Source organism: Lissotriton vulgaris, chromosome 8 (genome assembly GCF_964263255.1).
Source record: "Lissotriton vulgaris chromosome 8, aLisVul1.2, whole genome shotgun sequence".
Taxonomy (NCBI): domain Eukaryota; kingdom Metazoa; phylum Chordata; class Amphibia; order Caudata; family Salamandridae; genus Lissotriton; species Lissotriton vulgaris.
The window spans coordinates 852,839,327-852,855,483 of NC_141696.1; the positions used below are offsets into that span (position 1 = coordinate 852,839,327).

A 16,157-nucleotide genomic window follows, 5' to 3' on the forward strand; every position below is an offset into this window, starting at 1 on the left:
GCGGTACAGGAACTGGCTGGGTGACAATCGTCCAGGTGGCGTCAGTGAGACCAAAGCTTATGGTGTAGGGCTAAGCGGTGCTTGATGCAGTGCTGGCAGGTTGCAGTACAGACGACAGAGCCTGTTAGTGAGACCTGGCATCAGTCGGGCCAGACGGCTGTGTAGGACAAGGTGGAGCATTGTGATACTTACAAGCTGTGCCCCCCCGCCACGATGCAGTCATGGGTGTCGAAGTCAGCCGCAGCGACAGCGTCAGTGAGACCAGGATGATGAAGTGAAGCAAGGCAATGCAGGGTGCAGTGCCCACAGGTCAAAGTGCAAGCACCAGCTCGGTGGCAGCTGCGTCAGTCGTCGGTAAGACCAGGGTTGTGGTGCAAGATGTGGTGCGGTCTGTGCCTTTTGTGGTGCCGTCAGGACACAGAGCCAGCCACAGAGTCAGTTGGGTGTCCCTTCTCTGTAGCAACAGAAACAATGGTTCCAGAAGCTTTACCCAGAGGTTGGTGAAGTCGGACGCTTCAGAAAAGGAGGCAAGCTCTACTTCAAGCCCTTGGAGATACTCAGTACAAGTAAAAGAGAGTTCAGTCTAGTCATTTCACTGCCCAAGGTAGAAGCAGCAACTACAGGCCAGCCAACCAAAGCAACAACCCAGCAAAGGGGCAGTACTCCTCCTGGCAGTTTTCCATCTCTTCTTCTTGGCAGGTTCCTTGATTCCAAGGAGTTATAAAGTTTAGGGGTTTGGGCCCTACTTTTTATAACCCCAAATCCTTTGTTCTCTGGAGGCAGACAGTGTCTTTGCTCAGCCAGAACCAGTTTCGTCCTCTCTGTTGCAGCTTCCTGGCAGGAGGTAGAGACAGCATTGTCAGAGGCAGACCAGGGCCATTAAGGAGAAAGGAAATTCTCCTTCCCTACTCTACTTGTAGCCCAGGTCTATTCAGCCCAGCCCTGACTCATCCAGACTCTGTGGAGCCACTGCTGATCCCCAGCTCCTATCACTGCAAAGCCAGACAGTCAATCCACAAACCCAGCAGAGGTTCACAGGATGGCTAAGCATGAAAATAACTAATTTCTAAAAGTGGTACTTTCAAACACATAATGTAAAAATCACTTTCACTAAAAGATGCATTTTAACATTCTGAGTTCAGGCATATCAAACGTTATTTTCCTATTGTGTTCCCAGGGTTAGTTAGGCTTATAAGATGTTATAAGCAAACTTGATTTACAGGCCCTGGGCACACACAGTGCATGATTCTAGGGACTGAATAGTAAATCAAATATGCCAATCATGGAAACACCAATCCATAACACAATGTATACTGAGACCATATGCACTTTAGCACTGGTCAGCAGTGGTAAGTGCCCAAAGTCCTAACACCACAATAACAAGTCAGGGAAAAATAGGAGGAAGAAGCAAAAATGTGGGGTTAACACCGCAACAGAGAACATATATGTAGTGTCCCGCGTTATACAAAATACACGCAGACACGGATTGCAGGTCACAGCTCTTTATTCTTTGTGCTTCTTCCTTCTGGGGCTAACGGCTAACTGTCGTCCCTAGCCCTCGGCTCCTCCCATTCCACCCGCCCTCGTCCCCACTCGGACCTGTCCTAGTGCCCTGCATGTATGGGCACTATTACATCTCCCCCCTCTGTAAAAAAAAGACAAATTATGAGCAACACAGCAGACTATCTGCATCCCCTTTGATTCATGTCATTGACTGTCTCTGCTTACAGCTCTTCAATGAGGCGAGACGGTTTTGTGATGATCCGTCTGGGGCGTGACTGGAGGTCAGGACTATCGCGCTCGTTCTCGTCGGCAATTTCCATCAGTGCCTGACTGCGAGTCGGTAGTGTCTCTGGTTTTCTTTTCTCCACTTTCAGTTTGGTCAGCAGTTCCTTGACATTGGGTCTGCACTTTTTAAAGTACGTCACGTTCTGGGTGATTCTCCTTCCGTCGGCTTCTGCAGTGATCATAGTTCCCTTTTGTTGTATCACCTTCAGCGGGACCTCATGATACCTGCAGTCCGTCTTCCGGTGCTGCTCTTGTCGCGCCAGCACCCAGTCTCCTTCTTTTATTTGAGGAGAAACGGCATGTCGCCTTTCATCAGCATAGTCTTTCATTTTTTCTTTCTTTATCTTGTCTCTGGCTGCGATCTCCTCATGGTCAGAGTCAGGATATTGTTCATTCGCCGCCCCGCTCATCATTGGTAGTCTTGTGCGCACTGGGCGTCCCAGCATGAGGGTGGCAGGACATTTGCCTGTGGTGGAATGAGGCGTGTTTCGGTATGCTCGCAGTACCTCGTCGAGTGCCATCTGAAGGCTCTTTCCGGTGAGTTCTGCTTGTTGAGCGGCCTTCTAGATCGTGGACATGAAACATTCGATCATTCCGTTTGCCGGAGGCCATAGTGGTGTGATCTTCCGGTGCTTGAGTTGAGGTGCTGAGCAAAATTAGCGAAGTCATGGCTGTTGAATGGAGGCCCATTGTCTGACTTTACCACTAGGGGATGCCCCATGCGGCAAAGACCTCCTCTAAGATCGGTATGATGCTGGATATCTTCGTGGATGTGCACAGTTGTGCGATGGGGAATCTGGAGTATTCGTCCATGATGATCAGGAAATATTGGCTCGATTTGACTGGCCCAAAGAAGTCAATGGCAATGTGTTGCCAGACACCCTCCGGTAATGGAGACATTTGTAGTGGTGCGGGAGGATCCGGACAGCTCACTAGTTGACATTGCGGGCAGTCTTTTAGAGTTGTCTCTACCATCAGGTCTAGTGTTGTGAACCAGACTCTTTCACGGAGTGCTCTCTTTGTGGCTACTATGCCCCGGTGTCCTTCATGTGCTAAATTGATGACCCCTTGTCTCAATTGTCGCAGGATCACTATTCGGGTGTCTCGTAAGATGAGACCATTTGCTGCTAGTGACAGTTTGTCGTGGACATGTTTGAATGCCGCCATCTCTTGGTCGTTTTGTTCACTGCTTTGTGCGTGTCTCCAGCTGTTAGTTTGGATCCGACGTTTCACTTCTTGTAGGGTGGCATCAGCTTGCGTTGCTTCACAGATGGCTTCCAATGGAACAACTGGGGGCCTGGCTTGGTCTACTACGAAGTGAATGTATTTGTCCGCAATTGATTGTTCTGATTTGCTGGATCTGGTGGCATGCCGAGACATGTAGTCTGCGGGGTTTGCAGCTTTTCCTGGCTTGTGAATGATGGTGTATGTGTATTCCTGAAGCCGGAGGCCCCATTGCTCTATTAGTGGTGGCATTTTTGCTCGCAGGTTTCCGAAAATTGTGGTCAAGGCTTGATGGTCGGTCACTAAGGTGAAGTGCTTTCCAAAAATGAAGATGTGGAAGTGTTCACACGCCCAGACAACAGCCAGGCTTTCCTTTTCTGGATGTGAGTATGCTCTCTCCGTGTCTGTTAGACTTCTGCGGCGTATGCTACTATGTGTCGTTAGTCTTCTTCCCTATCATATTGTGCTAGGATGGCTCCTAGTCCCACGGAACTGGCGTCTACTGTTATCTCTGTTTTCTTTTTTGGATTGAAGTAAGCCAGATTTTTGGCCGACTCTACAGTTTTTTTTTTCTCTCTGAACGCCCCTTCACATTGGGTGGACCACTGAAAAGGCTGTCCTTGTTTGGTGAGCATCCTCAGGGGGTAACTTAAAGTGGCGTAGTCAGGTATATATCTGGAACAGTAGCTGGCCATGCCTAGGAACGATCGTACATCGCCCACGTCATCTGGGCTTGGTGTGTAGTTTAGCGCTACTACCTTTTCCGGGTCTGGTTTCATGCCACTTCCAGAGAATATGTGGCCAAAAAATTTCAGTGTTGGTTTGTGGAATTCACACTTGTCTTGGTTGAGTGTGAGGTTGGCTTCTGTTAGTGCATGACAGACCTGATTAAGTGCCTCGTCGTGTTCTTGAGTGGTTGTTCCATATACTAGGATGTCATCGCTATAGTTTAGGACCTGCGGAACATGATGAATCGTTCTCCTGATCGCCTCTTGGAATATTTCCGCTGCCGAGGACACCCCAAAACTTAGTCTTATGTATCTGAATAGCCCAAGGTGCATCGAGAATGTCGTAATATATCTTGACCTTTCATGCAATTCTAGTTGGTGGTATCCTTTGTTGAGGTCTAGTTTTGAAAACACTTTTGCTCCGTTGAGTGAAGTGATCATGTCACTGATGTGAGGGCCTGGATGTCTCTCTCTCTCTATTGCCGTGTTAGGCGCTCTCATATCCACACACAGACGGACTCAGCTGGTTTCGCCTTTCTTTGGGACTACCATGACTGGGGAGACCCACGGGGTTGGTCCATCTGTTCTCTCGATGATATCAGCTTCTAGCAGGTCTTGGAGCTCCTTCTCCACGGCTTCTTGTAGGTGAAACAGGATTTTTCGGTGGGGTTGTGCCACCGGTATGATTTGTTCATTTATATGCAGTTTTATTTGGCAGTTCTTCATTTTTACCAGGCCTTGAAAGAGCTTGGGGAACTTCAGGATGAGTGCTGGTTTGTCAGTGACTCTGAATAAGATGTCCACCAATTTCAATCGTTCTGCAGTGGCCAGGCTCAGGAGGCAGTCGGCCTCAGGCCCCTCGATGACATGGATGTAGGCTGATATTGTTCGATCTTGATATGACAGTTCGGTCGCAAACTTCCCAAGACACGTTAGTGGCTTCTTGGACATCCACGTATACACTTGCACATGGGCATTAGCTAGCCTTGGCGGTGGTTTCATGCATTGGTATTCTGTTACAGGTAAGTAGTTTAGCGATGCCCCACTATCTATCACGAATTTGGTGGGGTGAGAGCCAACTCTGATGTCTAGCCGCTGGTACTCCTTTAGCCGATCAGGGTCAGTTACACAATAAATGTATTCCTTTTGGTCTTGGGAGATGGGTGATGGGGATCGGGATTCTCTTGATGACGACCGCCGAGATTGACATGTCCTGCAAGAGTGGCAGCTGGATTGTGACGACCCAGTGGATGAGTCTCGTCTATCCTGGACTGCTCTGACATGGTGACGACTGTTTGAAGGCTGGTTTTGCCGGTGCCTTCCCCTTTGATCACTCTTTGGTACTACCCCGCACATGCTTTCAAAGTGGTTGTCTCTACCACACTTCCGGCATTGTTGTCCTAGTGCTGGGCATGCATCTGCATGCGGGAAGTCGTATCCACATCTGTAGCATTTGAGTTGTCTGTCTGATCGTCCCCTCGTGTGACTTGTGCCTTTGTGTCCTTTGCTTGACTGGTGGTGATGTTTCTTGGATCTGGAGGAACGCACCTGTGGTGGGGATCGTCCATGCACTTGTCGAGACTGCATCCTGAATACTTGTTCCCGTCTCTCTCCTTTCCCCGCTTCCATTTTCTTTGCATGTTCATCGGCTTGTTCCTCTACTCTCGTCATCTCTTTGATCTCTTTCAAAGCGTAGCTTCTCTTGAGCAATTTGCGTCTCAGTGGTTCAGAGAGACAACCTTCTATGACTCTTAGGCGAAGGGGGTCTTCAGTTGAAAACTTGTCAAAATCACAGTACTTCGCCAACCGTCTCAGATGTGTGATGAACGCTCCCATTTGTTCACCTTTCTCTTATGCGGCCAGGTTGAACGTGTACTGCTCATAGTCGACTTTCCTTTTGTGTAGGAACTTGTGGTCTAGTGCCTCGCGGAATTTATCGTACGAACCAGAGGACTCATCTGGCAGTTCTTTTATGATTCATCCACCTTCCCTGCCAATCAGGTTCTTGAGAGCAAACAGTTGCTCTTCGAGGTCTGTCACCTTGGACGCTTTCATGAAGTCCTCAAAATCTTCTATCCATTCTTGCCATCGCGGACCCATGCTCCCACCAGATTCAAGAATGAGGGGCTTGGGGCAGCGCAGAAATGAGGCTCTCATCTTGCCTGTGTAGGCTAGGTCGGGCATTGCACACCTGTGGTTCCTGACTGCTTTTACAGGCCTTAGTCACTCTCTGTTATTTTCTGTTGCACTCGCCAGTGCTTGTTTGTTACTTCTGTTGCACTAGCCAGTGCTTGTTTGTTGCTTCCGTTGCACTCGCCAGTGCTTATTTGCTGTCTTTATTGCACTTGCCAGTGCTTTATTATCGCTTTTGTTGCACTCGCCAGTGCTTGTTTGTTACTCCTGTTGCACTCGCCAGTGCTTGTTTGTTGGGCCTGTTGCATTCACCAATGCTTGTTTGTCACTCACCAATGCTTGTTTGCTGTCTTTATTGCACTTACCAGTGCTTGATTATTACTTTTGTTGCACTCACCAGTGCTTGTTTGTTGGTCCTGTTACATTCGCCAGTGCTTGTTTGTCACTCGCCAATGCTAGTTTGCTGTTTCAGGCTCTTTGCCGGACTTCAAAATGGCCGCCGATGATCCCTCGCAGGGGATTGGATACTGCTGCCTGACTCTAAAATGGCCGTGCGGGAATCTCGTTTTCGGCGGGATTTCGTCCGTTTTTGTTTATTTCTTCACCGGGGTCACTCTCACTCGGTGCTTTCACTCACCGCTTGTCGGTTGCAGCCAGGATCCACCGCTGGAGTCACCGCTTCAGGTAGGGTGACTTCCTTTGACTCTTGCCGCCGGGGTGGGCTCCCGGTGGGCACTTTTGAAGGGACGCTCCAGCCTCTACATGCAGGGCGAGCTCCGTTTCTTCTGCCGCCGGGGTGGGCTCTCGGTGGGCACTTTAGGCGACCTGCTCACACCCCCACACGCGGGATGAACTTTGCTTATTCCGCCGCCGGGGTGAGCTCCAGCTGGGCGTTTTGTGCAGCAGCTCAAGCCCTCCACACATGGGCCGAGCTCCGGGTTGGTCGATTACCGCCTGGTTGCTGCGATGAACGCCTATTCTCTGTGGACGCTCACCGAGCTAGCCGTCCTCGTGCACACGTGCTGATCGAGAGGCACCTTCGGCGCCAGTTGTAGTGTCCTGCGTTATACAAAATACACGCAGACACGGATTGCAGGTCACAGCTCTTTATTCTTTGTGCTTCTTCCTTCCGGAGCTAACGGCTAACTGCCGTCCCTAGCCCTTGGCTCCTCCCTTTCCGCCCGCCCTCGTCCCCACTCGAACCTGTCCTAGTGCCCTGCATGTATGGGCACTATTACAATATATACACTATGATACATACACCGGCTCGGAGAGAACCAACTCTGAACCTCTAGCAGATATGGTAAATGCCTTTTATGAAAATATTTGAGTCCAAGCAGAGTATCAGTCAGGTATTCATCATAGCACAGTGATAGTGGTAAATAGTTTTCCAGGCATTTGAGAGATTATCCAAATCGGAAAATCTATTCTCTAGTTCAGCCATTGAATGAATCTTAGGGCCCAATATCAGTAGCATTGTAGTAGTATCTGACTTGCCCTGTATAGTCAGCCTGAGACCAGGTCTTCTTGCAGTACAATAGATGTGTTTTTACAAGGCTATTCAAGTGGTCAGCTTTACGCTGTTACTCGTATCCCCATCATTTATAGATGCTTGAGTGAAATGTACAGCTTGCAGAATTCTGTAATTCTCATTCCCAGACCTTTTATTTTCGACTTCTGGCGTCATTTAGTGTTCCTCGGACCCAAGAACAAACACGGCTTACAAGGCAGCTGGGAAAGGACTGTGGAGTCAGATGTGAAAATTACTGGTCGATAAAACTAGTAAAAGTAACAACAATATTTTTGCGATAAGCAATGAATGTTCTAAAAGGGAGAGACTTTGGTTTGCGTGATCCAATGACAGTAGACAGGGTGAATTTTATGAGGAGATTTAAGATGGTAATGGAAATTCTGCCCACCCAAAATATCTGCACACAATTCCTCATTACCTGTTCATGACCCAGAAATCCTCCTATTATGAGTTAAACCCCAAGGAATAGGGAATAACTTTGTAAACCAAGCTCTACAAGGCAGCATTCTACAGGGAATTACCAATGTAGGAGGTTTAAAACAGACATTTACCACCCACTTTGGGTTGGTGGCAAATGTCTAAAGGGTGGCCGGTTTGGGGCAACGTGGATGGGAGGGAGAAGATTTTCATTGGCAGTGGGGATGATTAAATGTTCACATGGACCCGCCAGGTGGTGTCTTGTTAGAGGATCAGGTGGGAGCAGATGCCGGGGGCAGAGGCCAGGGACTGCAGACTGGTTACACTGCAGACCATTCCCAATGTGCTTTAACCAGCTGAATTTTCTGGATGGTAAAATTAAATCAGTGGGCGCGACCACTGTGTAACTTACATTTGTGCTGAGCTGAATTTCACATAGGGAGTTTAATTTTTAATTAGCATGCTACAGTTGATTTCTGCTGCAGGGATTTAACTTCCTAAGCTATTTTGCTAATATCATATATTTGACAGAGGTCTCGCCTCTGGTATAACAGACAACTTCCAATAATTTGACATGCTAGTGGATTCTAGTGAAACATGCTCAGCGGGATACAAAGAACTACTGAAAATCACTGCAGTTGGGGGTTGCAGTCAAACAAAATTACAAATTTAATAAAAGTAATATTTTATTAATGGACTATAAAATGCCTGGGGTTATGAATTGTTCATAAACATTGCATTATTTCATGATGCCTCTTTTTCAAAAGCAGGACTGTTATGCATTAGGCTTGGAAAGCTTGAATGACTCTGTTCAATCTCACGATTTGCAGTATTCACCAAGGGTCAGCCGGGAACTTTACATTCTCAAATACATTTTTTAGTCTTGTGACAAGAAATTACTTTCACTATGTTATAACCAAGTAGCAAAACAGATCTTTATATTAAAAAATATTAGTAGTTAATTCGTAAAACCTTGTGTTATATACAGATGCTGTGACCTAGTATATTCTGCTAGCATTCTGTCAGGATAGTAATATTGAATTGAGGAATACAGTGTTACTGTTTTTAGCTACATCTATTACCATTAACTGGAGGCTGCCCTAAAACCACAAACCCAGAGCAGTAGTGCAATATGTTGAGATAAATATTTACATAACAAAGAGTTACCTTTGAATTTTTATAATTATCTGGTCCATAGAGAAGTAACTAATCCAGCAAAGGATTTTAATTTACTTTGTGGGATCTGTAATTTTCTCTGTCCCAATATTTATTTTATTTATTTATTTATTTATAAAGTTTTATATAGCGCGAACTTGATATCGAAGGATATCAGAGCGCTTTACAATTTGAGGCATAAGTGTTCACAATTTTGCTGCAAGCAGGTATTTCAGTACCTCCAGGCAAGGTGCACTTTCCCACACAGGGAAAGCAATGTTGTTCAAAGAGAGCCTAATGAGATGCAAAGTGGGCATTCCTTCGCAGAATAACAGGGGAAAACATGCCGCTAACTGACATTTCTCCAATTATCAATGGGCATGCTAACAAGCACAGCGATAAGAAGAGTAGCACTAACCATGGTTATCGCTACTTTCCTTACGCCTGCCTGTAGTTTGACCCAACCATGATATCCAATGGACAGTGGATATCATGGTTAAGTCTGCCCTGCCCTATCACCAAAGATTCGCCAATCATTGTGCGACTATCGCTGAATTTCCAGCGACAGTCGCACAATATGTAGCTATCGCTAATATTTCTATCGCTTTTGAGATAAGCGTAGCTGATAGTGCGCTATCTCAGGGATAGAAACCAGAGGTGGCTGGCGATAATTATCCCAGCGCTAAGTGCGCTTAGCGATAATTATCTCCGGTTCTTGGTGATATGCCCCTAAGACCCTCTGCGTCAACTCTAAAGGGTTCAGAGGTCTAGCCCCTCACTTCATTGCAGACCAGGTGGAAATGCATACACCTGCACAAAACCAGAGATCTCCTTACTTGAATTTACTTTCTATTCCAAAATTACAGAAGATCAGATCAGGTGGACACAGCTTTGTGGTACAAGCTCCTTCCATCCATAAATCTCTCCCGGCTAAATCCATGACAGAAAGGATCTCTTCGTACCACAGTGCGCCTGGTACCGCAGATATGACTGCTTTGTAAATTGTTTCCAAAAGGCCGGAGAGGGGGAGCATTATCCCTGCCAGCCTTGGACAAAGATGCTTTATATTAGAGACTTTCATTTATTTGGACCAATGTTGTTGTTAGGCTAGTGTTCTCCCCTTAAGTCATTATTCTCCATCGTCTAGCATACTCTTCGTTCACCCAGGTGTACAAACAATTCACTAGATGTTCAACACCCGATTCAATGCCCTCTAGACTCCCCACTTGACTCTTGTCCCAACCATATGTAATGTAATGCAAACACAGGTTCAGTTGTAAACACACACTGTTGTAGGAACGCAGGCACACCGATGCAGGGAGATTTTGAAGCAGTATGGAGATACTAAGCTACTAAGACACTGGCACAAGGATATTGATTCTTATGAGAGCAGTTTGGAGGCCCAACCCCCTTTCTCCACCACTCTGCAAACGTGACTCCTAGTTGAAAAACCATAGAAATTCATGGAAAAAAAACAAAGTTTACAGGGACGTTATAGGTAGGAATTTGTATTTAAAAAACCTTAGAAATTCACAGAAATAACCAAAGGTTACAGGGACGCTATAGTTAGGAAATGGATAAAAAAACATAGAAATTCACTGAAAAAAACAAAGATTATCATTTAGATTCATGAAAACCAAATTCTGCGAATTTTAAATTGCGATTAATACCGAATCGCAATTTAGAATTCGCAGAATGGGATTCATGTAAATCAGCAAAAAAATATAGCGAATCGCATTCTGCCGCAAAAGCCAATATCGTTTTTCCGAAATCGCAGTAAAATCGCAAAATCGGTCATTTTTCGTGTTGGAATTGCGATCTCGCAATTAGCGAGATCGCAAATTGCGATCTCGCTAATAGCAAGATCGCAAAAACGGGAAGTCGCATTTCGAGCACAGTGATGACATCACAACCAGGAAGCAGGGAGTTCCCTCCCCCATTGAGAACACTGAGGCAGAATTTGAAGCAGCACTACTCAGAGCTCCTCTAAAACCATCTCCAGTTTTCGATTTTTGGATACTGCAGACTGCAGCTATGTCAGAGGAAGCAGCAGCAGGGCCCAGTGACACCCGGAGAAAGCGCAAGATCAAGTTCTCGGAACAGGAGCTGGAGCACCTTATCGATGGAGTCTGCAAAGACCATGATAAACTTTTTGGCAAGGACTCCAGGAGGGTGCCTGAGGCCGAGAAACGGCGACTGTGGCTGCTCATCCGTGCCAAAGTGAACGCAGTAGGAGTCACACAGAGATCCATAGACGACCTCAAAAAGAGGTGGTACGACCTCCGAGGTCGTGCCAAGGAGAGGGTGGCTGAGAGGCTGGGTGAGCACCTTGCAACTGGAGGGGGAGAGCCTACAGTCCCTCCCAACACCCCTTTGGAGGATTGTGTGGTGTACACATTGCAGCCTGAGGCATGTGTTGGGGTTACCCGTCTGGACTCATCCCGACCCACCCAAGACAGCCAAGGTAAGTGCCATGCGACTGCGACCCTGTCCCCTAACAATGGCCATGACCCTATAGCCTCCCTTAATGAACCCCAGTCATGCAGCCCATGCACATCAGTACATCCCTATTGCATTGTGGGACATGTAGTCTGACCACAATGTACAAAAACTCACATGCAGCCAGACATGTCCCAATGTACGCAATGCAACAGCCAGTCAGGGAAGGGTAGCCAGCATGCATGTAGCAACCTCACATGTCCAAGATACATGTAATTAATGTACGTCCACTTTCCATCACAGGTGGCGCAGATAACACCAGCAGCGATAGTGAGAGGCTGCAGATTGATGACACACAAGAGGAGCCTGAGGGTGAGGAAGAGGAAACATCCACACAACCAGCTCCATCTGTCCAAGCACCAGTGCCAGCATGCATACCACCACCTGGAAGGGCAGCTACATCAGGCACACCACCATTGCCAGCTGCAAGACCCTTGCCAGTGGCACCATCAACATCAGGTGCTGCAAGACCAGCGACACAACGCGCACCCACTGTGCCCAGCCAGCACAGCAGGCATGTCAGGGAGTGGCGGCAGAGTACACCACGCACCGGCAGGAGGGGGATGGCTGTGCGTGTGCCAGGGCTCTCAATTGAGCACTGCATGCTGCACGTGCACCAATTACAGGCACGACACCTAGGTGCTATATACCTGCAGCTGCACAACACAGGCAGGAATGTTGGGAATCTGTCTGATCGCATTGACCGGATGACCACAGCCATGGAGGCAAACAATGCGGCCATGGTCAGCCAGTGTAACCTCACCAGCCGCCGCCACCACCAGCTCCTCACACGCCTATCGGCGAACACGCGTTCAAATTACGTGATAGGAAATGCCACCTCCCAGCTGTCTGTAGGTCTATGGCAATGCAGCTGCAGATGGTACAATGCTGTGAGGATGTGGCACGTGCACTCGAGCAGGTGACCACTGCTGTCCAGGCTCTGCAACCAACTGGCCAAGGCCACACAGGAGGGGATGACACAAGCGAGGGGACATCGAGTCTCAGCAGCCTGTCTGCGACACAGGTCAGTGTCCTACGCCGCAGCAGCAGGCCCAGTGCGGGATCACGTGCTCTGCCGGAGGAGGAGCCTGAGAGGCGACTGGGAGCTTTGCGCCGGAGGTGCCAATGACATTTATCTACATGGGCAGGGACATGCTGCTGACATAAGCATGTCCACTAGTAAATATTGAGCAGAATGGCACAATACTCCTCATATGTAACTGATTCAAATAATGCCTTATTATTATGCAACCAACAATAATATTTATTCAATAATTGTACATCAGACTCATGTCATTATTTCCATTGTCATGCATGAGTGAAGTGTTGGGTGAGGGGAGTGGGTGCACTAGAAACAGTTCATTGTGATTTGGTTGCGCCGTCTGTGTCCTTCTGCAGGATGTTCCCCGCGTGCATGACGCGCATGTGCAGGTGGGCGGTGCTCCCCTTCCGACTCACTGCCAGATATCTCTACAGGTATCCGGCGCTTGGTAGAAATGTTGTGTAGTATAGCATACACAGCCACAATGCGGCAGCAGACCTCAGGATCGTATTTGATGGCCCCACCAGTCTTGTGAAGTATGCGGAATCTGCTCTTCAGAAGGCCAAATGTCCTCTCAATGCAATTTCTTGTGCGTATGTGTGCTACATTGTAACGCCGTTGCTGTGGTGTTGCAGGGTTGAGGTATGGGGTGAGGAGGTACTCACGGAGAGCGTTGTCACTGTCACCTGAATGAGAGGAGCAGAGGGTGAGTGCCTATGCTGCGCAGCTACATCATCACAGTGTAACATTGTGGGGCAAGTGTACTTACCGAGTAGGTGTCCTTCACCAAAGTCTCCCCTGGCCAGTCGTGTGTGGAGGCCGCTGTGCCGGAATATGAAGGAGTCATGTGTGCTCCCCGGGTACTGTGCCACTATGTCCGTGATGTATGTCTTAGCATTGCACACCATCTGGATGTTGAGGGAGTGGTAGGACTTGCGGTTGCGGTCATGTATTCCATTTGAGCTGGTGGGCAGATGTGGATGTGGGTACAGTCAATGCATCCTATCACATGTGGAAATTGAGCAACATTGTAAAATTGATGCTTGGTCTCATCCAAGTCCTGTTGGCTCGTGGGGAATGAGATGTGGTGGTGTAGCTGGGTCAGCATTGCATCTAGGAAACTCCTTAGGCAGCGGGACATGGTGGGCTGGGATATCCCCCCAGCAACTGCAACTATCCCCTGAAAGCTTCCGGAGGCCAGAAGGTGCAGGCTGCACAATACCTGGACATGTGTGGGCACGGCATTGGTCCGCCTTGTTGGATGCTGCATCAGGGGGTCCAGGTCCTGGATTAGCTTGATGATCATTGGCCCATTCAGGCGGTACTTAGCGTATATTTGCTCTCTGGTTTGGCCCAGCAGGGTGACCCGCTGGCGGAATATCTTCTCCTGGATCCTACGTCTGTTCCGTGCTGATCGCTGTAGCCTTCGCCGCCTGACCACCATGTAGAGTCCTGGCATTGTGAGAGTCCTAATGCAGCTGCATCTCCTTAAGTGTGTTTGGTCAGGCCAGCACCTGTTGCTGATTAGGAAACGTTTTTTTAAAAAAAAAATTCCTTACTGGTTACCACCTGGTTTGAGTTCTCCTTAAATTGCGCGTCGCTAAATGCGATTTTTGGGTTATTCGCAAATTGCGATATTTCTTGAATAGCGATTGCGATTTATTTGCGATATCGCAGATTTATTCGCAGAATCCATGGTTTCTCGCATTTAACGATTCGCTAATGGACTTCTACCAGGATTCTGCGATTTTTTGTTCTTGAATACCTTTTCATTGAATTGCGATCGCAATATCGTTTTCGCAGCTATTGCGATCTCAATTTGGCTTCATGAATCTGGCAGTAAGATTGACAAAAATGCGACAGACACTGTGAAAGCGATACACAGAATTGAGTGTAGGAACCGTAGAAAATAGACAGTAAGTAATGGATATGGAAATACTGGCACACAAACACTGAGACCCCTGAATGTATTATTTGATTCTGAAAATGCAGAGAGATTGGAAAAAGAGACAAGGACAGTAAGTTCATATTAAATCTGAAGACGTACACTGAAACAGGGAGAATCTGAGTGACTTAAGCATGGGTACTCTAGGACACTGTGACAAGGAGAAGTCCCGCAAAAACTGGGAGAGGGAGGCACTGACTATCAGGGATCTGGTTACTACCTGTGAAAATCCTTTTTTCCCTTCCCTTTTTTTTTACCAAATGCTAAGGTTTCTGGATATCTGCTGTGGTGTGAGACCCCTAGTAAAGTTGTAATGCTCTGTTAAGATAGGTATGTTCACTCTATGTATACACTGTAATCTAGAGTTGCAGCTGAATGTACATTTTCCTAGATCCGAAAGTGATAGCTAGTGTCCGATTTGCCCTTGATAGATTTATTAATTTGATTTAGCAAGAACATGCTTCTCTTCCTTAATGATATTTTCTATTTGGCTATAGAAAACTTTATAAATAAATAAATAAGTTGATTACTGTGGTCCAGGACCAAGCAGACCAAAGGCTAAAGTGAACAATGTTCCCTTTCCAAAGATATTAGGTTTCTCCTGCTGGAGAAAAGGAGTAGTGTGTGAGATTCCATAACTACCACCAGCCACTCCCTTTCAGTTAACTCTGGGGAATGATTAGACTTCTGGTTTTGCAGCCCTGCCTATGTCCCCCTTTGGATGTTTTGTTAGGAAGATACCAGGCCTGCTTAAGCACAGACAAACTCCGAGAACGCTGTACCCTGATTTTGTATTTTACTCAGAATGCTGCTCATGGGTGGGACAGATGGTGTACTGGTTCCATGGATGTCAGTCAGAGGTGGAGGAATGATTTGGCATCACAAGTTAGCATGGGTCCTCACCAGTCACAAAGATAAGCACCTCTATTTTGAAACCCCTTTGTTGGCAGGGAGAGCTGTGAAGGGGCCTACAAAGGAATGAGGATGCCCAAGAGATATTGTTACCTCTGTAAAGAACCAGGGCATTCACCTTCTCCTGGCATGTTCTCTTGGACTCAGGCACCAAAATACAATGTAAATATTAGGACTTTGAGAAGAACCGGGCCCTGTAAACTCTTGAGCTACATTAGTTAAGATTGTAGACTTTCAAATGGTGTGGAAGGAACTTTTGGGATATATTAGTAAAAATACACTATGGGCCTGATTACTACTTTGGAGGTGCAGCCTGGGTCCACCCTGCTGCCACACTGCCAAAGTCGTGGTCGGGCTGCTCGCCAGATTAGGAGTATTCTCCTGTCTCCCAGGCTTTTTTTTGGTGTTTCCATGGTAGTGCCTCTAAAAATAGGCACTGTAATGGAAATGTTAAAAACAGTTCCTGCACGGACATTTTGTGTGCCCTGTGTCCATCTACAGGGGTTGAGGTATCTGTAGGGCCCCTTTGTTTCCTCTCTGCCAGGGTTTTCATGGCGGTGGAACTGCCATGAAAACCCTGACGGAGAGGAAACTTGTAATATGCTTGGCTTCCTAACCGCTTTAGCACGTTCCCTGGAGGCTGCTGTGGGGCAATCGAGGTCTGACTGCCCTTATTATAATTAGGTAGTCAGGAGACCACTGCCCCCCTATGAGTCTGGAAGTCTGTGGACCACCAGACTCATAATCTGCCCCAAAATCAGTCGTTCCAGCACCCATGTAGCA

At 47.4% G+C, this 16,157-nt stretch overlaps 1 protein-coding gene across 1 annotated transcript in view; it reads left to right on the forward strand.

The window, feature by feature from the left end:
- The window catches only part of LOC147698101 (arylsulfatase H-like), a 433,996-nt gene that overhangs the window by 178,171 nt on the left and 239,668 nt on the right, over positions 1–16,157 (forward strand). The window lies entirely within an intron of this gene.